Source organism: Vespula vulgaris, chromosome 23, assembly GCF_905475345.1.
Source record: "Vespula vulgaris chromosome 23, iyVesVulg1.1, whole genome shotgun sequence".
Lineage (NCBI taxonomy): Eukaryota > Metazoa > Arthropoda > Insecta > Hymenoptera > Vespidae > Vespula > Vespula vulgaris.
Genome location: NC_066608.1, coordinates 3,525,657 through 3,552,691, shown reverse-complemented (window position 1 = coordinate 3,552,691; position 27,035 = coordinate 3,525,657). Strand labels below are relative to the sequence as shown.

Sequence of the window (27,035 nt, the reverse complement as noted above, 5' to 3'; positions counted from 1 at the left end):
ACTTGTCTGTTTTTAGCCTCTGTCACTCTGACGTCGAGGACTCACCGTCAAGGTGAGACCATATCTATTCGTTAAAGTTCGTAGAAAAGCGATGCAGGAAGTGTAGGTAAGATCGTACGTCTAAGTCGATCCACGTTCGATGTCCTTTTCATCCTCGACAAAAATCAACGATCGAGATGCTAATATCTCGGTGTGACGGAGTTCAAACCGAGGAGATTATTTGAAAAATCTTCTCGAATTTATTTGTTGTAATAACAGAATTATAATCCGCGTTAGATCGTAATGCAGTACTCGTAGGGTGAGACTCGTAAAAGCTCTTTTATCCAACGAACATACGTCGTTCAATTCAACGAATTTATCGCCTCGTCATCGGGCTTGCGATCGCATGTTCGCGGACGGGGTTGAATGCGCTTTAATGCCAATTCATCGAACGAAATTATAAAATACACAGGCGGCCTCGTGTACTCGCCTTCTTTTGTTTCGTTTCCTCACCTTTGGCAAGGTCGCGCGTTCGACGTTTCAATGAGACAGCGTGTGAGAGTCGGAGATGCTTACAATGATCCTCGTTTTTGCTCTTCTCCTTTATCCCGTCGGATAAAGCGAGGATGCGCGATTGCTCTCTCTCTCTCTCTCTCTCTCTCCCCCTCTATCTCTCTATCTTTCTTTCTCTCTTTCTCTTTCCCTCTTTCTACCGCCCCGTATCACCCTGTCCGACGTGTAACGCGCCTCTTGAGAATCGTGTTTGCACGTTCGCGACTGAAAACCGCCCCTTCGTATACCATCGGTTTCTATTTCTGTCTCCTTAAATTACAAGCCTGTCCAGAGTGATTCAGTGCATCGGTGTAGGACGTGGAATGGCTAGAAAGAGAGAGCTAGGAACGAATTTCTCGTTCGGAAAGTGCCTCTTTCGCATAGGCTATCTCTTGGAGGCCTCTGCTCGTTGACAGCATCGTCGAAGTGGAATTCACTCGACTAGGATGATTTATTACCACAACACGTGACCCATGATTACCACGTCGCAGTAGTAAAGGAAAATTTTTTTTCTCTTCTCTCCTTGTCTTTTTGTTATTTAACAATCCCTTTCTCCTTTTCCATCTCTTTTTCTTTCAGATTTCGATATCGCAATGAAACAAATATTTCCTGGCGATTGACCACGTGTAGTCATGTTAACGTCTCGTTCACATGAGCGTAAAATAAAGGGAGAAGAATGTAGGGAGGTAGTAGAATCGTTGGATTGGTTCGAGTCGTCAGGATAAGACACTTCGTCTAGGATGATTTAGCGCGGCAGTCATTTGGCGCCCTCGCGAATGCCCGGTCGTGGCCGTGGCTCGAACATTGGACCCTTACATGGGTTGTAAGTGTCCACGTCTAGTATGCGGTCGGTGTGTATGCTCAGAATATATGGCTGTCTTCGTGCTCGTCCCTCGTATAAGTTTCCTCTTCTTCGTGGCACGTAAAAGAGAAAATAAGAGAAAGAAGAAGAGGAGAAGAAGAAGAAGAAGAAGAAGAAGAAGAAGAAGAGAAGGAAAGAGATACTTGCTCGCAGAGGATCTCTTCTCCGCGAGGCCGCGAAATACCAGCATGGCCAGGACGGGTTCATCGTACGTAACCCAGAAGAGTGAGAGTGAAAAAGGGAAGAAATGAGAAAAATAAAAGCGAGAGGGAAATAGTCGGAGTCTCCTACGGTCTCCGAAAGTAGAGGGAGTGTGAGAATAAGAGAGAGAGAGAGAGAGAGAGAGAGAGAGAGGAAGAAAGAGATAGAAAGAAAGAAAAGGAAAGAGAGAAAGGAAGAGTCTAAAGACCAGTGTTGTTGGGAGGCTGAATTTACGACGAGGCCCGCGATAACCTCGATAGGCCGACACGGGCATATAGTCACCCCGTAACCAGCGAAACGTCTATCGTTGTCTCTCTTATTTTCCCTCGAAACTTTACGTTCGCCCGGTTATCGCACCACGGAAGTCTCCTAGACCGCTGCTACCACGACTCGGAAACGCAATAATGTAAATCGGTTCTTCGGAATGAATACTGGTATCAGTGACTCCCTGTCGAAGGTTCGAAGCTATGTCCTAAATGCGGGACATAATCGAACGTTATCTTCAGATAGACCTACTTACAGCTACGAAAGTAATTATAACGATTAATATACGTACATATTTACGCGTGTGCTTGTACGTGTCTCATTAAATGCGGTTACATTTGATACTCCCGTATATAAAGAGAATCGTTGTACAGCGAGTGTGCTAACGGAGGCGGAGAAGTTGTGACGCGATGAGAAGCGATAAGTATCAGACGAATTAATGAGAAGCAGATAAAAATCGATCTGCAGGATCGATAACCCATTTGGACGATACCTTTCTCTCCTACATATGCATATACTTATACGTTACTACGTTTAAAGGAGTTTAATCGTGTCAAACCGTGTATCTACGAAATTTCTCTCCTAATAATCGAACGACGGGAGGCCACGACTACGGCCCTGCTCGGAATGCTCTCTCGTTAATGCAACGTACGATATTTGAAGATATCGTGCCCCGTCACGACAAGTATTCTGCATTCTCCCTCTCCTCCCCCTTTCTCTTTTTCTCTCACTCTATCTCTTCCTTCCTCGCTCACTCGCACGAACCCGCAAAACTTTTAACGACGTACTCTCACGCATTTATTTATTCTCCAGGCACGAATGGGCGCGGAATACGAGCGCGGCTGCTTATGCGCAGGTGCGAGAACTCGTTGCTTTCCTACGTGTACGAAACGGAATAAAAAGGTACATACATACATATATACATATATATATACAAGAATCAACGGACACTACTATACCCGAGAAAGAGATAGCCGGATTTGGAGTGTTAATGTATTCGTTAGTCGATACATCTTCGCTGATGTCGCCGGATTCAATGTTACACGACCTTTCCCTTCTCGTTGAATCATTTTCAATCGCAAATCATTTGAGATCTCCTTTCTTGAAACCTTTATCCACTACTTATATTTCCTCATTTTTCTCTTTTATTTCGCTGTTAAACATAATTAATTTTTTCATAACTACCCTCATTTCTTTTTCCTGAAATTCGTTACTTCAGAGACGTACGATAAATCGATACCAGTAACCAAAGACAAGTTCTGATGAAATAATATATGTAGGTAGATGTATTTCTAGGTACCTACATACGTGTTTTTATAAAAGTGAACATTTGGTCGTACCGAGGATATTTTAGACTTGACGTGTTTTAAATTACGCATCGCGTGTATCGTTATCCTCTAAATTAGAAAATGATCGGGCATGTACAAGACGTGACCTCTCGTTTCAAATATAAATAGAATAACCTCGTGGGCCAGGATGACTGGAAATTTTCTTCTTCTTTCTTTCTTTCTTTTTCATCCTCTCTGTTTTCTTCTTCATCCTGATTCTCTCTCTCTCTCTCTCTTTCTCTCTAAACTTCCGATTCCTCGAGCACCATGACTTCACCAGTTCCCCAGAACTCTTTCTTCTTCCTTACGATCCACTCCATGACTTTAACACCTTCCCTTCCTACTTTCTTGACAGCCACCACAGGGGGGAAGTCGACTCCTTCTTCGATAAAGGGTCGACGACATCGAATGTTCCACACGCTATCTGCAGACTTCCTGAGACACGTAAACAGCAACTAAGATTACGAAAATATCTGAAGGTTTAACATATCGGAATATCATATTAAAAATCATCTGTTTCTGAATGAAATTAAGTAGATATCGATATCGTCAAATTGGTATCCAAAATCCTTCGAGGAGCAAACATCCGAGGAATTTTTCTTAATGGAATAGATAGGGAAGAACGTTTTTTTCGTGAAAGATTAAACGGCAGCTCTAACGAGGCCGTACTTTGCGCGAGAAAGGTGATCGGCGTACCTCGCGCAATATCTTTCGTTTATCATCTCGTATGGAGGTCGTAAGATCGAAGAGGAAGAATGCAAGGGAAGTTGTTGAGGAAGAGGAAAAGAGAGAAAGAGAGAGAGAAAGAAAGAGAGAGAGAGAGGACGAGTAAAATGAAAAAGGAAAAAAAAATAAAAATAAAGAGAGCCACGGGGCTCTCGATCCGAACCTGGCCAGGGACGGCGTATCGGCGGGATTAATGGTAGTGACATCTCGCTCGTGGCCAGATGAGATTCTCCATCTCACGCGGTGAAGAGAAGAGAGAGAGAAAGAGAGAAGAGAAGAGAAGAAAGAGAGAGAGAGAGAGAGAGAGAGAGAAGATTGCCCCAGGGGATCGAGAGAAAGAGTAAGAGAGAAGTAAAGAGAAGAGAGAGATCCGGAGGAAGAAGAAATCGAGGAAGAAGCAGTGGAGGAAGATGAGGATGAGAAGCAGGAGAAGAAGTAGGAGGAAGGGTGGGAGGGAGGAAGGGCACTCGATGCGAGTCGAGTACATTGACCTTAGGATTCGAGCCACGTCCTTGAGGATACCAAGATGGCGGGTTTATGCAACCGGCCACAATGGTATCCGTGGGGCCTCTGCAACATTTCTCTCTCTCTCTCTCTCCTTCTCCCTCTTTCTTTCTCTTTCGCTCTCCTTCTTTACTTCCTTTCTCCCTCTACCCTCTCGTCGCGTTCTATTTGACGCACAACGATTCGACGCGCTTGTATTCTCGAGAGAGAAAGAAAGAGAAAGAAACAGTGAGAGAGAGAGAGAGAGAGAGAGAGAGAGAGTGAGGGGGGAGGAGAGCGAAACATAGGTGCGCGCTCGTGCACGCGTACACACGCATAAAGTTAGGAGACGCGCGCGTTAAAGCCAGTCAGTCCAGTTTCCATCGTAGCCTGCACAGACGAGCCTGGAATACGCGGCGATTCGAAAGGAAATCAAATCTGAGGAAAGGCCAACGAACGGCCTGGACACGCCCGACAAGCTACGCATGTGCTCCCGCTCGTGCACTCTTCTCGCACGCGCGTGTCACCAACAACGTTACGTCGAACGAAACGACACTTCTCGCGGGAATTCGATTGCATCCGAGTGCGAGAAGCCCCTTCTCTCTCTTCTCTCTCTCTCTCTCTCTCTCTCTCTCTCTCTCTGTCTGTCTCTATTTCTCACAATCCCTTTCGCTTCTCTCCTTCTCATCCTTTCTGTATTTCTCTTTCGGTCTCTATCTTCCATCAATGATTTGTTGTCACGTAATTAAGTGGAAAACAAATTACGTGTGTATTAATAAAAGAGTGATATATATTTAATTTTACTTTTTTTATGCAAAAAATGAAAAGATGTATTATTTATAACGCGTAGGGTTAACTAGGGATGAAACTGAATTCCTAGATGTTAATTTTACGAAAAACGTTTCTTGAAGTGTTGAGAGTATTAAAAGCGAAATAAAACAAGAAAAAACAAGTTTCAAATTAACGTTTGAATCGCTTTTGATTTTCGTCCACGAGAGTTTTGAATTATTTGATAAAAAAGTATAACATGACGCATATATATGACCGCTTATTAATTAATAAACAACCTATGTCTGTTGTTTTATAATACAAGCTTTCGTTAATGTAATTGCGCTGACTTAGATTACGATTTTAAAGGCAATGCTCACATTTTAACATCGAAACGATCGAAACGATCGTAGCAAAATCCACGATAAATTCGATCGGGCCTCCTACCTCCACTTGGTAGCTACGTCCAGAGCTGGAACTCACGAAATTGGTACGTCAGTGTCATCGGCGCGGAAAAACTTGCTCCGCGAATCCAAAGGAGAGGGCTTGCGGAGCTGCGAGAAAAAAGCAGCCGGGCCCGATACACCGAGAGAGGCCGACACGGCGAACGCTCGAATCCTGCTATGAGAGAGACGAACACCTTGGCGCGTTCTGCGTTCGCGACATGCATGATGCACCTACGAAGAGGAGCGGAGGGATCCTTGATCCTACAGGAATGCAGTGGTGGCGGCCCACGCGCCCTCCGCTACCCCCTACCCTCTTAGTACTATCTCTCTCTCTCTCTTTCTCTCTCTCTCTTTCTTTCTCTCTCTTTGTCTCTCTGCTTCTCTCTTTCTATCTTTCCCTCTCTCTTTCTCTTTTTCTCTTTCATACCTCCTATCTTTCATCTTCGCATTCACGAGATCTAATCCATGTATGGGCACTTGTGCAAGGCTCATAGCGATACGGCTCGACTCGTTCTCTTCTTGTCTTGTTTTTCACCCTACCAGAACCTGTAATCGGGTTAATGGTTAGTGCAGCACCTCTTGTAAACCTCATCTTCCTACTTCATTCTGTGGTATTTGGATCTTAATTAGAGTATGTGTGTATCTATCTAAGAGAATGTCTAAATACCTGCTGGTCGCTTAAATCTTACCTCATCAATTTTTCTCTTATAAAATAATTACACACTTATAATATACCGGAGCGATAATACATATAAATAAAATATGTCTATGTTACATCTTGTCTTATGTCTACTATAAACATTTTAAATAAACGATTGATGTAATTTTATCAATTTGTGTAGTTCGTAATGATCTGACAATATGGTTTTATTCTACATGTTTGTATTTTTATCAAAGTAAATTTATAGTAAAATATTTGATATTTTATTCCGTTATATATATATATATATATATATATATATATATATATATATATATGTATATATATGTATGTATGTATATATTTCTATAAAATATATCATGTTTCGCATCAAATACATACCTATTATTAACTATTAACACGTTCGTATCTAATTTTTTATTTTATATGTTATATAATATATTAATTTTGCCATTAAAACCTGCTTTGGCAGATGCGTAATAGAGATAAAATTAATGACTTTATAATCATAAAAGTAATTACGATCAATGTGATATTATTAATTGATACAAGAATCATTCTAAAAATGTTATTTCTGATTTAGCAAGAGAAATGAAGATATATAATTAAAAGTCGAAAAAAAGATTGAAGCGAGTTATTGAATAATATAAAAAAAAGTGATGCATTCAACGAATATTATAGAATATGTGTTATATCAAAACTATCTTTAATACTGAGTTAAACGGCTTCTATCGTCATAAAACATTTTTTCACTTTGTTGTTTATACGTTACATAAATATGCTATTTAAGTATTATTATTATATATCCGGTATTTTGTTTAATATTTATTATTAATAAAATGTATAATAGTAAAGAAATTATTACCAATCAAAGTCCACGCTTTTTTGTTCATTTGTCAATTTACTACTCTTAAAGAAAATGATACAATTTAAGTGATCGGTTGTTGAAAGTTTAAATCATACTTTTTATACACGATACGTTAGAAAAATATTTACACCGAATTAATTTTTTTTACATGTACAATTATTCATGTTTTAAACATTAAACTATTATTTTCAATGTTTATTCATTCAATAGTTTGTGCCGAATGGAAAATATAATATAAAAAATTTCAAATGAATTTGACAACTATCTTTCTTGTTGCCTCTGATCATTAGTAAGGTTTCAAGGTTTAAAAAAATCAGAGTGCTGGCACCCTCGTGCGAGTATACCGCACTAATTCCCGTTGGAATCTAGCGTCGTTTCAACGGCAAACGATAATAAAAGAACAAACTGACATTGTGTGGGAAAACTCGTGACGGTTGAGAAACTTTCCGGTGAGCTCAAACGAGAAGAAATATAAGAGAGAGAAAGAGAGAGAGGAAGAAAAAGAGACAGAAAAAAGGAGAGGGAGAGAGAGAGAGAAAGATAGATAGATAGAGAGAGAGAGAGAGAGAGAGAGAGAAAGGAAGAGAAAAAAGAGAGAAGGAGAAAGAAAGAGAAAGAGAGATAATGAAAATAAGAAAAAAAAGAAATAGAAAGAAAAGGAAAATAAAAATAAAAAGAATTCGCTGCAACGAGTCGTTATTAATTTATTTCTAATTAATTATTAGAAAAGTAAAAATACCGACTCTACTATCTACGAAATTTCATTTCGCTGCGTTACTATCAAAGCGTGCTATCGAATAGGATGGATATCACATAAATAAACTTTTCATAGAACAAAACGATCGATGGATAAACGAGCGAATCGAATAAAGATCGATAGCAAAGATGAAATCGAAGTCACATGGTTTTTGGATGCTTAGAACAATGGTGGTAACGATAGTATCCGGTGAGTTGCCGCAGTTTAATCGATTTTCAACCGAAGAAAAGACAAGATCATTCACGATTTTCAAGGTTGGCTATGCTAAAGAGGAAAAGAAAAAGTCATTGAGAAAGATCGAGTAACCGTAAAGAGAATTCGTTCGACTGTTTCGGTCGAGTCGCAGTTGTCGACGTTTAAAGAGAAAAGAGCTCGAAAGGTTCTTTTGGGTTAGGCTGTCCTCGCGATCTCGAACAAGTCGCGTCGATCGCGACGAAATGACAGAAGTAATGACGATGGAAATTGAGAAAGAAGTTGGCGATGTCGCGAACTTGATTGATACGAAGGAGAGTCCCGAAGTCTCTTCGAATGCTGTTCCCGGTCTCTCGAACGAAGAGGGCAAGGTGTACGAGAAAACTGTCTTCGAAGAGAAAAAAGAAGAAGAAGAGAAGAAGGAAGAAGTGGAGGTGAAGGAGGAGGAGGAGGAGGAGGATGAAGAGTATGGAGAGGAAGAGGACGTAGAGGAGGAGGAACCGAGCTCGATAGAAGAAGAAAAGGATAAGAAGTACGAAAAACGAAAGGACATCGATTGGACCTGGGACTTCGAAGAGGAAGAAGAGGAAGAGAAGAAAGAAGAGAGTATAACTACGCCGATAGTTTCTCCGCCGGTGGAAAAGTTCGAGGAGGAAGTCCGAGAGCCGGTAGAGCCCGATTACGTGCTAGCCGAGATACCTGCAGAGGTTCGCATAAACCTGTCATTCTCCTTCGTTTTGCCCATGGAATTGCTATTCCTCACGACCTTCGTAATACCCTAAGACCCTTCCCTTCTTCTTCCACCTACGCGTTCCTTCGGCCTTCGAACCTTTCCTCAACACCAATCCCACCCCATCTTCCCTTCAACTCCTATGCGCTTCCGCCTTTTGTACGCGTTACTATTGATCATTATTTGTTACGAGCCACAACGAAGCAAATAAAAGGATAAACTTTGAGAAGCCATCACATCGTCTCTTTACTTTCCTTTTTTCTTCGATAGGTCTTAGGTGATCGCGAGGCCATGATCGATATGATGAAGGGATTGATATATGAAATGCGCCCTATCAGAAGGAGGAACAAGCTCTTGGAGCTTCGCGTCCATCAACACTTCAAGAAGGTCGAGTCTGAGATATTTTAATGGGGAAGTTTACTTCGAATATTTTCAATGATAAATGATGTCTCCTTGAAATCGGGGAAATCATCTAGCGGATCGATTTTACGATTCGTTCTATTAACGAACATATTTCTTCGATGCGTTCCAACATACGTATCTTCGCGTTTACATAGGTCCAACGAAAGATATTGGTCAGTGAGATCGAAAATAAATCGAGCGAAGAGGTCGACAGAATTTATGGAGCAGCCTTAAGAGCTTACAAATTGCATATCGACGACGCACTGACAAAGGAAACGCAATTGTTGGTCGATATAAACAGTTACAAGGACAAGGTTCGAGACTTGAAAGAGGAGGATACAAACATCTTCAAAGAATTTCTCGCACGTCAGAAAGATATCAGCGTCGGTCTCGTTTACGTAAAGACCGGTGCAAAGATTTCGGAGAAGACCATGGACATGATTGCAAATCGTCAGGTCCGTTTATCGCCTTGCTTTTTTCTTTCTTTCTTTCTTTTTTTTTATGACGATATCGATCGATTTTAACTTTCGTCTTATCGAAAATTTGACGATTTGTATTCGACGAATTTTGATGTTTCCTTTAATCATTTTATTATGTGATATAACCTTTGAAGTTTCAAAGTCATGTAAGTAGAGAAAAATTGTTCATTATGAGGAAATATTTTTAAATGCTTAGAGAAAGGATCACGTTTATCTTTCTGTAATAAATTAATCTCAACTATGTTTTAAAGAAACTTTAATTAAACGTTTGAAATATGCAAGCGAAACTATAAGGGAGAATCGTGTAGTATCGATCGTTTTAAGCTTTCTTTTTGATTATAGCTCTTTGATTATAAAATTAGAGTAGGTAAAACCAAAATTTTAAAACCCTTTTCGTAGAATAAATGATATTTAATAAAGTAGGTCAATTTTTATTTGTATAATTTAATAACAAAAATTTATAATTAACAAAAATAAAAAAGTGTGTTTTGTAAGAAATAAAAACGTCCAATACCCACTAATTATTAAATTAGTAGATTTTTAGGTCTAAATGATTAACAATGTTAATAATAGGATTGATTAATTATTATGATAGAAGATTTTTATTTAAATTTTATTTTTACAAACATTGCAAGTTAACTATTTAATATTTTCCTTAACTGTGCATTATACATGTCATTAATCTTTACATACGACAAATTGCATTTAATTTTTGTCAAATAACATAGTCTTTTTCTTTAAAGTCTAACTTTTATCGACCGCTTATTGGATTATTATATCTTTTCTTATTTATAATATACTTTCGTCTAACTTCCTTTTTTTCTTATCTTTTTAAGGCTTTTGTAATTATCTTTCAGTTTTTTTTTATCTGCATTTACCACAAACTGTTCAAAATCAATTTTCCAATGTGGTTTTAAAACATGAAAAGTCCCAAGTCTATTTTTACATCATTTTTTTTAAAGAAATAGTTGTAAGATCACATTCATGTTCTCTGTTCATTTTTTTTCTGTTCCAAATTCCGGACCTTTTTTCTATGCTATAAGAAATACTAAACGGATATCTTATAATTTAATTTCAGTTGCTAACAAATTGAATTTACAGATCAAACAAAAAGTGAGCTTTGTTGATCGGTATTAAACAATAGTTGGATGATCGATGTTATACGATAAATACAATACATGGAAACATTTTAGATCATGTTAAATTATGTGCAAAAAATATTGCAAAACTAGGACTTTTTATTATATTTAATAAATTAGAAATTTACTTACCTGAGAAACAAAAGATCAATTTTAAAACATAATTTTGAACTCGCTGAATATATCAATGTATATGTTTAATGCCTCAGAGCTTCGAGAAAAATGTAAATAATATAATCTCAAAATACGTTACATAGGAATATATTATAATAAATATTTATTTGTTAATTTAAAAAAAGTTTTAATATCTGATGGAAGTAGGGAAAACTAGTTCTGATCGGTACTGTAAATTGATCGGTATTGCACGAAACTCTCTGAACGTCAAAAAATACTGAAACTGTTTCTTACATTCATCTATAGAAAATTTATATTAACTTGAATTAATGTTTTAGAAAATCGAGAAAAATGGAATAAATAATATGATCTCAAAATATCTACATAAATTAGAATACTTCCCTATGATTGTCAATTTTCCTTTACTTGAGATTTATTGTTAAAAGTAAATGAAAACATCTTTAGAATTTTTACAATAATTTTCGAATAAAGTGATCGAAGTAAACGAATAAAAAAATATATTATTGATATCGTTAGATGATACGTCACAGAGGATTGATGCACTATCGTTTCAAAAATATTCTTCTTCAACATCGTTTCGAACGTATTAATACGTTGCTCAAAAGTCTCGAAGTTTTAGGAAAGGGTATGACAACTATGGATTATGAAGCTCTTCGTATGGGAAATGTTAATCTTATAGACAAAGTTGACGAGCGTGAACGAGATCTCGAAAAATATTGGACAACGTACGTTATCGGATTTGTAAACGATGCAAGATTTTTAAACCTAACTCGAACATTTGTAATACGATATCAACATTGCTATTTCAACGATATTAAAAAATGTCAAGTTAGAAATTGTTTAATCCAAAGGGGATAACAATATTTTGAGTTATACAAAATTTTTGTTAATATTACTTTTGAATATTTCGACGTGATGAATGTTTTTCTTTAAAATAGATAGATATATTTTTATTATCATAGTGTTGAAAAAGAAAAATTCAATGGTATGAATTTGTTGATTTTGAGATGCAACGTATCACTCAAATTTTTAATTAATTTTTTTCGTCGAATTCTTCGATTTTTTCTCCTCAATTTAAACTCTTCTCCTCAGTCTTCTTCAAAGTTATTTGAAAGTTAATAAATTCATATCGGCGAATTTTTCAATGAATTTTATACGAATGGATTCATCGATTTATAAGCTGCAATCATAAAGTAATAAAAATATATTGATCTATTCAAAGAAACATCGGCGATTTTGATATTTCGAAGAAAAATGATTTTAAAAAACACTTCTATTTATTTGATTATTCATTCTATTATTTAATCATTAATTCTATGATTTGATTTATTAATCACTATAAAATATTTTATAATTGTCAATATCTAGATCAGTATAAATATAAAGGGTTGCTGACGCAGTGTTGATCGATGTAATATCGACCGCTTATATTACATACTAATATTTTATTATATATATTGATCATTTATTAAAAATATTGATTAAAAATATTTAAAATATTGATCCAATAAATAGCAGCCTTAAAAAGATGTATCATTAAATAATATATTGTTCGCTTCGAATAAAATAATTTATTTTTTTAACATTGTTTAGCATCATCAAAAGCAGCGTTGATATTTCAAGTGTTCGAGTTAAGTGAAACATCCTGTATAAAAGTATCATAATTGATTGATATGCAGACTAGAGGGAATGATAAATATATCAGCTAATTTAAAGGAGAAAGAAATATGCATTATAGAAGACATAGAACAAGAGCGAAAAAAGTTATCGAAATCTCAAGAAGAAACAACGAAGGTTAGAGAACGATTAAATTATTTTCTTTTATTATTACGAGATTTAAGAGAAGAGTATACTCATAAAAGATTAGAAGCTGGTATGCTAGGACTACAGTGAGTTTAAAATATTCTGGTATGTTCAAATTAATTACTTTGATCTTATTTATTATTTTATTTATGTTTAGGCCTATATTGCGTGATATGGATAAATCAATGAAGTTGCGAGATGCTTTGATTATCGATATCGACAAAATGAAACAAAAAATCCATGAGTATTCGCATGCAGCAGAAAAAAAGAAAAGAATGATGTTAAAATTATCGCCCAGTAAAAAACAATCAAATACTGATTCTTCGGAATCTTTTTCGATGTAAAATATTCAAGTTAGTATATCGATTTTATATTATGTATTTTGGAATACTTCTATCTATTCGGTCAATATTTTTATTAATCATTGGTAATTATTTTGTAAATGATATAATAAATAATCAGTACATATAAATACTCTGATCATAAAATATTAATACGCTACATAAGCGATCGATATAAATAATTAAGTGTCAGGGTTGCAGTTGGATTGCATCTAGGTTTTTATAATTATTGATCATCTATTTAAATTACCGATGACAAATTATTATATTCACAAATATTTTAATCAAAGCAACCGCAGTTTTTGTATTAATTTATGTAATACTGATATCACTTACATTATATATCGATATTTTATTATAAATATCGACCATTTCTTTATATTACTGACCCAATAAATAGAAACCATTGGGGAATGCGACAGAAATTATATGAAAATTGAAAGTAAACTTTTCCTTCGGTCGTATATTCTAATCTTATAATGAAAAAGCACACGAGCGATCTTTCGTCCGATAAACTAGACGTTTTGCATCATTACAGCGCGACAACTTAATATCGCGTGAGACGAGTATGGCAATGAGTATAAACCATTCGTGTCGATCATAAACGTCAAACAGGACGGCAAAGTATCGTTAATAAATCACCAATTGTGTGCGATAATTACCGATATTGTTCGCTCATGCTCGATACAGTTGCCGATCGATGTCGATCGGATACGCGCGATGCTGATGTTGGTTAGCACGTATCGTTTTCCTCGTTCGTTTTCGACGTGCGGTAAGCGGAAAACATGCGGCCGATTGGGTTCCACGCGAGTTTATAATTTATCGTATCGGGAAGTATCGTATCGTCGATAGAACGTAACTGAGTTTGTAGTGAGGCATTTAGCATGTTATCGATGCTGACTCGATAATAAGATGTCCGAATTATTTATAGAGAGAATAAGTCGCGATTTATCCGACTCATGATTTTCGAGCCGACGCGGATAAATATATCCATGCGTATCGCTCGTATGTTATTACGTAGTACAGGATGCAGCGACTATTATGCCAATGGAATACTCAGCATCGTAGGTCATAAGTTAATATGTCGCACAGGATGCGTATTAGAAGGGTTAAACGCAATTCCATTTAGTCCGCGTGCACGATCCACGGATTTATTTCGTTCAGTTTATACCAATCGCCTCGGATTAAATTTCAACGAGGCAACAACAAAAGCATTAAAATGTCGATAAAGGATACGTTATTATATATCGAGTAACGAATAATAACATTTTGGCGAGATTTATTAGACGAGATTAAAGCGTTGAATCGTTCGATTATTTACCGTTACAATTTATCTCAATTCTTTTTAATATTTCCAATTGTACGATATCGTGACGATTTTATATATTTTTAAACATTATTTTCATTTTAAAAGTGGTCAAAAATTGATATATTCGTTCTTTATAAAAACATTTGATAAAACAATTATGAAAAGCTTGTTTCGTGTTTTAACCTATGCTATAAAAAAATATGGTATTTTTGTAATTATTGATATCGTTCATATAAAACATAATTAATTTTTACATATGACAATTAATTTTTTCATGTCGATTGAAAAGTCCAAAGTTTTTGTTCAATTCTTAAGAAGTTATTCGATTTGAAATAATGTGCCAAGATTTTTATTATTCATTGTATGTTCTCTTAATAAAAGAAACGTTTGCTTCGATTCAGGTGACTCATACATAATTGTTGCATGCTTGCCCTTAATCGTCGTGCACGCGTAGCCCATTAATTTATTATTTCCTCGCAGCAGGATCGTTCGAATCTCGATCACGATTCTTCTCTTTAAAACGGACTCGTTTCGTTGGCAATCTGTCGGAACGCCTACGGACCTTTTAAGCGTACTACGTCGACACACAGGTTCGGATCGTATTAGGTAAGGTAGAATATCTGGTAGCTTCGTCGAAACATCTTTTGACGCAAGCAGGTCGGTTAGAATACGTATTAATGATGGGGTTTTACCATGGAAAGAATAAATCTGCATGGCAATTTTGAAGATGGCCGTAGGTTTACGGACCGCATCGCGTGACTTTCGGGCTCCTGGTTAACTGGATTACCACATTAAAGCGAATGCACATCTTGTCATCGATTTTAAAATTCTTCATGCTCGTCGTTCCGGTACATAAGAAATGAATCTAAACACAACGTCGGAGGGTTTAATGTAAATCATATCAAGAATATTAATCGATCGATTTAATTTATTACACCGATCGAATAATCGAGGAGAAACGAATAAAATTAAACTAAGTAGCAATAAAGTTGAAGTAACCAATTTAGGAAAAATTTGTTCTAACTCCTATCGAGAAGGAATCGGCTCGCAATGTACGTTTCTCTTTTCACGAACGGTTAAAGTGTTCCGTCATAAATTCACTCATCGCTAAGCTTCATTGAACAAGATTCACGCGGCTCCTTTCCCTTCGGTCCTTTCTCCTTTCGCACCATTTTGCTGTTCCGCAAGCGACTTCGTAACCTCCTCCCTTCTACCGCTAAATGCTACATGCTATAAATATCCCGTTATGAGTCTTGGATCATTGAAAAAACGTCTTCTCTCACAAATAAGCAACATCCAATTAGTACTTTAATGTTTCAGAGAAAATAATGTTATAGGAATGATATTATAATTTTAAAATAATTTATACTATATCAGTATATAGGAATATATAATATATTCCTATATATACATTGCACATTTGCATATATATCTTCTACTATAGTATATATTATCCTACTTACTCTGTGATTAGAATTAATAACAACGTATATAGTCCATTGTCTAACATATAGTCCAGTGCAATGAAATGTTTCTTATATATGCTACATATCGTGATATACATATATATATTTTTTTTCTTACAAGTAAAATTTGAAAAACATATATCCACAGATAACTCTCATCTAACACGCATTTTGCAAAGACGGTTTTCGTTATGTATGTTTAAACATTTTCTAAAAAATTGTGGGAGCCCTCTTATAAAACGCTTTTGAACACGTTTTTTATAAAATGTATAAAATTAGGCCATTTTTGTACGACACTGAAGATTAAAATTAATGATGTGAAATCAATATAAATTCTTTTCAAAAATTTTTAATGTTACAATTTTCTTTATATTCGTTTACTCGTGTACAATGTCACGAACTTTTCAAATTATTAAAAATCTTCAAATTGCATATAAGACTTTTTTTTTATTCTTTTTAGCAAAATATCAAATTTTGTATTTATGTGTTACTTTGTAGTATTCATAAAATAATAATATTTTGTTCCGTTATAATACGTTTTTGATGTAACATAGTAGGAATTTTCGTATTATAAAAAATTTAAATTATAAAATAAATATATAAATTCGTATCATAAAAATTTCTACTACGTTGAATTTTCATATTATAATACGATAAAATAAGAGACGTAAATTTTTAAAGATATGAAAAATAAGTAAAAAATGATCTAAACAAATAAAATTTTTATTGAATTAGAAATTTAAAGTATACACTGAATTTAATTAAATGACAGATTTGTCATCGTTATATAAATTAGTGTAATCATATTTTTCAGACAATATAACTTTTAGTTATATTTTTTATTTTAATTACATTTTAGATACTTATAGTTAATTAGTTAATTATATTAATTTTGTCAGTATGATATTTTTTTAGCGTTTAATAAAAACTTATAATAATAGCTTATCGTATCTATATTAATAAATTTTACTAATACTGCAATTATAGATATAAGGCTTAAAGATAGAAAGCCTACAGAACAATAAAATCAGTCTAAATTATTTATTGCATTGGTTAATTAAAATTAACAATCAACTAAAAGAAATAAATACATATGTTAACTGAGAATTCGATATGATAAAGAATTTTATAAATGATTGATAGAAATGGTTAATACTTAGAAAATGGTTGAATATCGATTGACATCGTTATCACATAAGACTCGTTTAATAAATTACTTATAACAATCCTTTCGATTTTTTTTCTTGCGGTTAAGCAAAATCTGATAAAACTCTTGTTTAATTCTTCTTAATTGTTTAAAATTCTTGGTTTGATTTAACATTCACGAGTCATGATCTGTGTCATGACATTTGTCATGATATTGGTTACATGATGATGCAAAAAGAGTAACCTGTCAATAATGGTTGTTCCATTAATGAATTTTGCACTTAGATCTAATCTTTCTAGACGAAAGAAACAATTTCATAATCGTTATTATAATCATCGGATAAATTGGAAGAATGGAGTTAGATTAAAACGTACGCAGGCTTCATTGTCAGCATGTGGGCAGTCTCATTCAATCGTCCTCCTACAGAAACAGAAAAAGAGGAAAGAGAAAGAGAGAAAAAGAGAGAGAGAGAGAGAGAACATCGTCCTTTCGAACACATTTCGATTTTATTATTTTATTATTAACTTAGATTTTATATATTTTTATATATTTTAATTTATATACATATTTAAACATTCTACATAATTTACTACATATAATCAATACTAAATATAATTACATTTGTAAAACAAAGAAATCAAATAAAAAAAAATCAATTAAATGAGAGAAAAGTTCAATAAAAGTACTAACTAAGTGAATTAGAATTAAGCAGCAAAGTCAACTAACAAAAAAGGTCTTTCAAATATTTAAGTATAAAATTATCCAACTGTGGGAAAATGGAGAAGGAAGTTACGAAACCATTGGCCAAAAGACAAATAAGATAGAAGATGGGTTTAACGATACACACAATTTGACAGAACAAATACCTGAAAAAAAAATTAAGTCAAAAAAATATGCAGTAGAAATCTAGAATCCAAATCAGATATAATTAAAACTAAGAGGCTTCGTTTTAAACGATAGAAAATATCGAAGAAAACTCTATTGGAAACAGAAGTGAAAATATATAGTAGTAACATAGAGAAGATACTAAAGGATGGATATACAAACGGAGACAGGAAAAAAACAAACATACCCATCAGCAGAATAGAGAAGAGGAGGAGTTGTGAAAACTTAGAGTTGTGAGAAGATATATCACTAACCAAACAAAGAAAGTGTTGGAAGACCATATAAAAGATGAAGCGAAAACTTAAATTTTGAGTAAATCAAAAAGTTTGCTAAAGGAAATAAATAGGGATAGCATCAAATTCAATATGTATTTACGAATCCATATATAACACATTAAATTCAGTCATGTTGTTTTCAGTATGTCTGGCTTGTCTATCACGAAAATCTTTTTATTAATTGCTTGCAAAGAATCAGATGAGACGCACATTGTTCTATTTTTATTCTTCATTTAAAAAAGTACATAATAGACCTTCGTAATTAAAAATGATTAACACATAGAATAAAAATCCATTATATCTCAGTAAGCAATCGAATTTACGTAAAAACGTAGCAACGTATAATTTAACGATGGGTTAATTGTTTACAAAAAAATCAACTAATCTATTCTGAAAGTTGGAAACTTATTTTTATTCTTTCAAATGTTATAACCATTTATACGCTTCTTTAATATCAAATAATGTTATAATATGTCATGGAACGATTATAAACATTATCTTTCAATATTATATTAATGTACTGTGTTCAGGAAAAATCATTATTTTTTGGTTAATTGTTAATAAATTAAGATTCAGAAAGTACAAGCAAACAATTTTTTAATATATTAAAGGATATATAACAAATAATTTATGTAATTTCTTAATTGAAAACAAACAAAGAATATTGTTTATGAATTTTGTTAATAATTATCAATCGATATTCTACCACTTAAAATATTTAAAAATCGGACTATATCTACAAAAAAAATATCTATATCAAAAAATATCGATAAAAAAAAGACAGACCGAGTCGTTTCACTCGCGAGACTATCTCAGAAATTATCTTATATACAATTTCTCCACATTTATTTCCCACTATATATCGATGTATATTATATTCTACGAGTAAATATGAGAGAAAAATATCATATACATACAGGTTCAAAAGTACTTTGTTAAAAAGTATTTTTATTTTCGTTCGATAAGAACAGATTGCCGAAGTTTATTTAATATGTTTAAATAAGCTGGATTTACTACTTACAATCGTTATAAAGAATAATGTGGTTCGTATTAATATTAGTAATTATTAACATGTTGCGTATTCACGATTTCACAAGCATCTTTTTTCAGACAAAAATTAATACGCTTGAGAAATTAATGGAAAGAATTAATGTTATGTTCATCGAAATGAAAGGAAGTCAAAAAGAAATGCGGTATGTAATTAAATCAATTTTCGATGGATGTCGGACCTGTATTTGTAAGAACAAGTGACACTTTGAAATGATTTTAACATAGACTTAAATATCATCAATCAGTTCTTGTAATATATCGAAGAGAAAACAATCCGTTCGTTATTTCGTATTTTTGTTATGATTATTTAAGGAACTATTGAACGTGCGTTTATACAACATTTAACATCTCTTATTTTGTCTCGTAGGATATGTTAGCATCGTTACGAGGAAAAAAAATAAGGAGAGTCTGTACGTGTATATACATATCTGTACTTACACGTATATGTGTATTTACAAGTACCTATACGAGTTGACTAATTTCACGTAGGCGTAGAATTGGCTTTGCTTATGGCAAGGCAAAGTTAATATCGAGAAAAGAAAGAGAAAGAGGGATGAAGAGAAGGCGTTACGCCCCGTCTCTCTTTTTCTCTTTTCTTCTTCGTTCATCTCTCCGCAGGCCGACGTTGTTCGATCGAAAAGGGCGCGGCATCGATCGGAAAGGGATCTCTCGAGGTTCCTTTCCATCTTCTCTTTTCCTCGCATGATTTGGGGGGCCAATTAGGGCCGGCGTTGAAGCCATTAATCCTTTTTGGTAATTTGTCCGTACTCGGAATTGATTTAAGGCCGACGCGTGGACGGAGGAGGGTAAGACGAATGTGTATTCGTAAGGTGTATACTACGAAAAGAGATAACGTGTCAATTAAGCTACCCTGCAATTCACCGCGGGAAATTATGTACAGAGGGCATGACACGCGAGACGATAAATCACGAAGAATAAGCCGCGCGCTCTGTCCTCCTTTCGACGAATATTTATATCCGTCCGCTTTGCGAATGATAACCCCTCTTTTTCTTTTCTACCTCTCCTATACGTACGAGCTTTATTTTCTTGGGAAAAGGATTAAGGAGAGGTAAAACGACCGTTATTTATAACGCTTGGATTAATACTTGGATCTTTGATCGATACGGTAAACGTTATTTGTAATTTATGCTGGATCTTTCTCTTTTCTTTCCTTTCATTTTCTTTTCTCTTTTCTTTTCTTTTTTTTTTTTTATTTCGATCTCTCTTGTTAAGCGAGTTTTAAAATTCTGCTAGCAAGTTCGTATCGTGGAGAGACGTTATCTGGACATCTCGTCGTTTAGAGCTTTCTTTCGTTGACCGTTAGGTCAGATATTTGTATTCCTACTTTGCAAGATCGTATCTGGCAACGCCACCATGCTCAAGGACAACGACAAAGATTCGACTCTTTATTTCGAAAAGGAAGTTGATTACGTATCTATCGAAAAATAATATTTCACTTTTTTTTTATTATTTCCGTTCCTTTTGTGAAACCTTAAAGGTTTTACCATAATACAAAGATATAAATTCATCAGTCGCCCTTTGACATTCGGGACAGTTTAGAGTGGGGGTAGGTAATAAAACCAGCTCGACCTCTTTCAGCATCCGGCTTGGCAAACAGGCTATATTCTCTGGACCTCAGTAAAAAAGTGAAGTTGACCCTTCTTTTCGTTCTATTATCATGACGATTATCAGGCGTTCCCCTTTATATTTATATTATTAATTGTGAATAATAACTTCAGTCATTTTATTGTTGTGCATTAGTCACTATTATCACAGTACAAGACATTGTAACTTTAAAATGTTTACAGAGGTTGATTTTAAATTAAAAATTATTTGAATATTTCTTTTGTTAGAAGAAATAAAAAAAAGAAATATATCAAGAAAAGTTTCATAATTTCATGTGTCAAATATTTTAAGAGTACGAATTAAAATATCCGACATTTGATTAAACCGGAAGTTTAAAAATTTTTAGTTTTCTTTCTTATAGAACATCCTATCGTATTTTTTAATTAATTTAATATTTTAATCAATCGTTTTTAAAATACTAGTAAACATAGACCTTAAGTTAATAATTAACTAGTTATTATGATATTAAGATAATTATAACATGTGAAATATGTTATGTAGACAGAAATATTAATGCTAATTTTAATGAAACTCAAAGTTAGAAGAACTATTAGTGAAAATTATAAACGTTATTAATCAAATAACATCAAAAATATTACAAGTATGATTACGACTATGCATACAAACAAATAATGGATATTTAAAAATTTGTTCTTATAAGTTAATCTTAAAATTTTTTTCTTCAATTAACGTAAGTAAAAATTTTAATAAGGTAGTAACAAAACTTATAGTAATTTTCAGTTTTTCATTACCTCTTAAGATTCTTTATATTTAAAAGTATGTATCATTAGTCATTCAACTATACATGTTAACATTTCGTTTATAATTAAATTTGGATATATATTTGACTGATAATATATTAGAAATAATTGATTAAAATATTTGATTAATTAAAAATTATTAAACTTCCGATTTAACCAGAAATTGGATATTTTATTTCATAGTCTTAAAATTTTTAAAATGAAAATCTGAAAATGAAATCATGAAATTTTTCTTTATATATATTTTTTTTATTTCTAACAAATACGATATTCAAATGATTATTAATTTATAACAAATTGGTATATTATATCAATTTGATTGCTATCTGCATTTAATCTAACCTAGAATTTTTTTTCCGCTTTTCTGCTTTAATTATTATAAATTGTAGATTTTCTTGAATTGGTAAATTATAATATTTTAATAAATTATAATATTTAAAAGTCCACTCTTTTGAAATTGAAAATCAAAATTTCAAATCGAAATTTTTCCTAGATCTCGGTCGGTAAAATGTTTTTCGATAAAAATTTGAAGATAATCTATTTGACTATCTACGAAGAATCTACATATGTGGATACGCGGACGAATATATATGTACACATAGATGTGTAAGTATAAAACATATATAGAGTGATCGCCGAAGTATTCGTAAAGTAGGAATATGAAAATATCTTATAGATATATACAAATTTTTATAGGAAACTTTAAGAAACAAAAAATCTTATTTAAATCTTATTTAAATCTAGAAATTCAAATCTTTCTGTGTTTACCATCTTTAATCGTGCCAATAAAAATTTTTGAAAAATTTTATATTTATTGTTTGACACTATTTCACATAATCCTGCAAAGTTCGAACTATTTATATAATCTATGATTTTTTATCAAATTTTTAATTCTTTTAAATTCTCACCACTTTAGAATGGGAAGTTGGTACGAACGAAAATTATTCTGTAAATTCTCGTTGCGTGTAATCTGATTTTTTGATTTAAATTTATCCAACTAGATACCATATCCGTTTAGATACTAGAATGGATACACGTATAGACGTTTAGATTTGAATATAAATTTAAATACTAAACGTATTAAAGATTCAAAATGTTCTTTTGATACGTCAAAGTCAAAAGGCAATCGTCCGTTACACCTTTCGCTACGTCGAAAGCGTAAGTAATTCTTTACGATCGTTTTCAAAAAGCAAATAGATCGATCGAAATCGGCGTAAGCCGAGTGGCCGCCCAAGACAAAACCAAGGAAAACGGAGAGAAATCTCGTGGCAAATTATGCAGATTGACACAGATTTGCATTCGCTTAGCATACACCCCGATCGATGCAACGAGCGCCCACACTCTATAGACTTTCATCTATTTACCATACAAAAAATATACCCTATCTAATCCGGATGGATCTTACGGTTGAAGTTGCTCTCACGGCACCTTGTCTTGTCCCGATCGCTCTCCGAGAATCTCGAAGAATCAATTCGTTCGGCGATCTCACGTTTTTACTTTAACGGATTCCTCTCAAGAATTTTCTTCCTTTCGAGAACTAATCAATCTAATCTATTTAATTTACAATTAATGAAGAACTAATTTTTATGCCATTTTTGAACATGCCGTATACTTTTAAAAATAATCAATTTGACGATGAAAATAATACAAAAAATAAGATTAACGAAAGGACTTACTTATATTACATATTTTTAATAATAAAAAGGAAATTTTTTTAACCGAATTAAATAAGATGTATATAGGGCTATGAAATTACGTGATAAGTTTGATTACTTGAGTACGAGTTAGACTCACAGAACATTCATTAGTAAATAAATGAGAATATTCCGTAAGATTATCAGTTCAATGTTCTGCTACGTGTGGAATAGAAAAAAAGGTATCAAGGTACATGATCGTAGAGAGAGCACAATAATGTCAAGAATATTTATATTTTTGGAAGGACAGTCTTAGAGTGTTTGATGAATACAATGTATCAAAACTAATTCGAGTTGTTAAAAATATATTACGAACTGAACGTAATTAATTTCAGAAGCTTAAAATTATACTGTTCTTTTTTTTCTTCTTTTTGTTATAATATAAATTTTTATTTTTTAATCAATAATAATAGTAACTTTAGAAAAGAAAATTATTTTACGTGCTTACTAATTAATCCCACATACTTATGGTTATACGTTCTATCAGTAGTTAACGTAAGAAATGATATATTTTAATAAAGAACTTACTGAATATTTTAATAACATTAACATATTTATTCTTTTAAATATTAATCATTAAATACCGTTTCTACTTAATAATAAAAAAAAATTAATAAGATAAGATTTAAGCGATTTAGTATTTGATATCTCTTCCATACCTATCGAAATACCAAATCATGAAACGATATATTTCTTGACGAAGATTTATATTCATTTTCTTCTCACAATGTTGCAATAAAGCAGATGTAAAAAATCTTAGTAACTTGTCGCTTTGACGATATAATAACTCGGTTCATTAGCGTAACTATAGATCGGAAAGAAAAAGAAACACAAAGAAAATAGTACATTTGCATTCCGGTGAAATACTTGTACATACTTATGTACATAGTTAACTATAGTCGTGCGTACGCGTAATATACATTTTAGCGCGTGCGAGCGACAGCTGGTTTGCTCACGAAACGAGACGGTACCGGCGCGCTCGAATTTTGCAAGTCGACCGATATAACGCGGCAATTACCCGACACGCGGAACCCTTCCGTAAAAGGGAAAACGCAGGTTAAGGAATCATGTCCATTCTCAAGGTCGACCGGTATCCTACCGGCTCTCTTACCGCGGACTGCATAACGCGTTTCTATTACGCGGTCAATTGCGGCGATTGTTGCGTGTCTCTTGCAATCAGTGCCTCGTCCGTAGCTACACACCGCTGCTTTCTCCTTCTCCGCTTATCTTACGCTCGCCCTTTCTCCTTTCTCTTCCTCCTCCTCCTCATCCTCCTCCTCCTCCTCCTACTTCGAACGGGAAACCTCTTTCTTCTGTTCAGTACCCTCACCGTCACAACATCTCACTGTCTCTCTTTCTCCCCCTCTTTCTTTCTGTTTTCTTTATTCTGTTATTTATCATCCTGTCAAAATTGCTCCTTTATACGTCTTGTTATATAGATTAGAAAAGGTTGTCTCTTCTTTTTTTTCCCTAATTTTTTTCAAACGGTCAGAAAAAATTTAATAAAATGATTTGGAGAGATTGAAAGGAATAGTATTATAGAAGTGATTTGTTATTAATTTTTTCATCAGTAGGACATGACACTTAAAGTTTTAATTTTTTAAGGATATCTATATTTATTCTATCGAAAATTATATTTATTCTACTTAAATTTATTTATACGAATCAATAGTATCATTTATATGTTTATAATAAATATGTATGAAGTGTATTTTGCGAAAGCTTCGATGAAACGAAATTTTAGGGTTCCTAAAATTTCTACCATAATGGGCAACTTTTCATTATCAAAATTCAACGATCTTAAATCGATCATAATATCCTTTCTAAAATTAAATACCACCGAAGATTCAAGAACGACTCGTTTTGAAATATAAGCTTACACAAAAATGGGTCACGAGTGGGTGAAGATTTAAATCTAGGTCGCTGCATTTCGCGTGGTGTACTTTAAATCACTTCTTCTTTTTTAAGTGAAACTTTTTAAGCAAACCAAATGGATTTCAAATGGTTTAATAAGCTCCTAGATGATACGTTCTAACAGTAAAACGATCTAATCATCATAATTAAAAAGTAAATCGTATTCTTATCTTGGGGTCGATTTAACCTCTTAAACAATATCGAGTTTAAACTTAACAAAAAGAAAACTATATCCACCTACCTACCCTTTTCTATCTCGTATTCTTGATCAAGCTAGAAATAAGTTTCGGAGCAACGGGGAAAAAGAGAGACAGAGATAGAGACAGAGACAGAGAGAAAGAGAGAGAAAGGGAAAGAACGAGGTCGTTCGGTGGTATCACGAGCGTTATCGGAGATCGAAGAACGTTTTAGTCGTGGCAATAATCGAATCGACCTCGGGTCAGAAGCAGCATCGACGTACTCGACGTCCTTGGCCAGAGCCGGCAGATGGTCGGCAAGACGTTGCTCGGTGCAGCGCACGGTGCACACCGACGTTGCTAACTCGTATTCGTGGATGTACGGTCTAACTTACGAGGCAACATCTCGTTTCTTTCGAACTTGCGTTCGTGAACGCGCGCGCGCGCGACTTTGAAAGAGAGTGTGAGAGAGAAAGAGAGAGAAAGAGAGAGAGACAGAAAGAGAGAGAAAGCCCGTTCGCCCAACGAACAAGAGCAAGAGAAAGATCGTGGGCGCCTCGAGTACCTCGAGAAGCACGAGAATTTCCTCGAGGGTGTATCGTATCGTCGTTGCTTCTCCTCGAACGACAACTTTACCTGCCCCCACCCCTTCTCTTCTTCTATCTCCACCTCGTACTCCTTCGAGAACACCGTGTATTTTCACGGCTAGCTACGAGAGATCCTCTAAGCTAAAAGTATTCATAGTTTCTCTTCAATTTATATTGTTAGGTATTATTCATTCGAATATTTCGCGTTGGAGAAAGTTGTCAAAATTGTACTATCTTCTTTTTCTCTTTGTTTGTTTATGAGAGACACTTTATATCACGTTTGCTATCTGGTACTTACTTAATCATTGACACGAGGAAATATTGGAAATTGTTTGGTTTTATTTTTCATTGTAAAGACGATCTTTCTTTAAAAATGAATTAATTTGTTAGATATTTTTATAATATAATGTAAAAGGATAATTTAAATTATGCTTGCTTGAATCGAAAAAATAAAATATAAAAGCAAAAGGAAATTTTTATTTATCGTTCTATTATATCGTTTATACGGAATTAAAAATATTATTAATAATCGAATTAAAAATATTCGATCCTATTGAATAATTTGTGTAATGTTGAAATATTTTATATACAATGAAAATATTCAATATACGTAGGTATGAATAATAATCATTTCATAGTTGGAAGAATAATAAATTTTAAATATTTTTAGTACAAATTTCATGAATCTGTAATTTGCGTTTTATGTACTAGATTGTATGGTATAAAATCAAAAAATAATTTTTTTTTAATTTGTTTATATTATCTAATAATTCTGCGTAAATTATAATTATTTATATAATCACAAAATGATAAATAATCCCTGTTTTATATATATATATATATATATTTAATGGCAATTCAAGTGTCATATAACCCATATGTTGTATGATTAAAACCTCTCTAATCTATCGTACTACATAGTACGATTCAGAACACTGTGATCGTACGATTTAAACAGCATAATGTATTTTTGTAATAATAGTAATATTTATATACAGAGATATAAATAGATGGCAAACACTATAATAT

General features: G+C 33.6%; 1 protein-coding gene across 2 annotated transcripts in view; it reads left to right on the top strand.

The window, feature by feature from the left end:
• Positions 1-27,035, top strand: part of LOC127071817 (serine/arginine repetitive matrix protein 2) — a 243,704-nt gene that overhangs the window by 33,449 nt on the left and 183,220 nt on the right. The window lies entirely within an intron of this gene.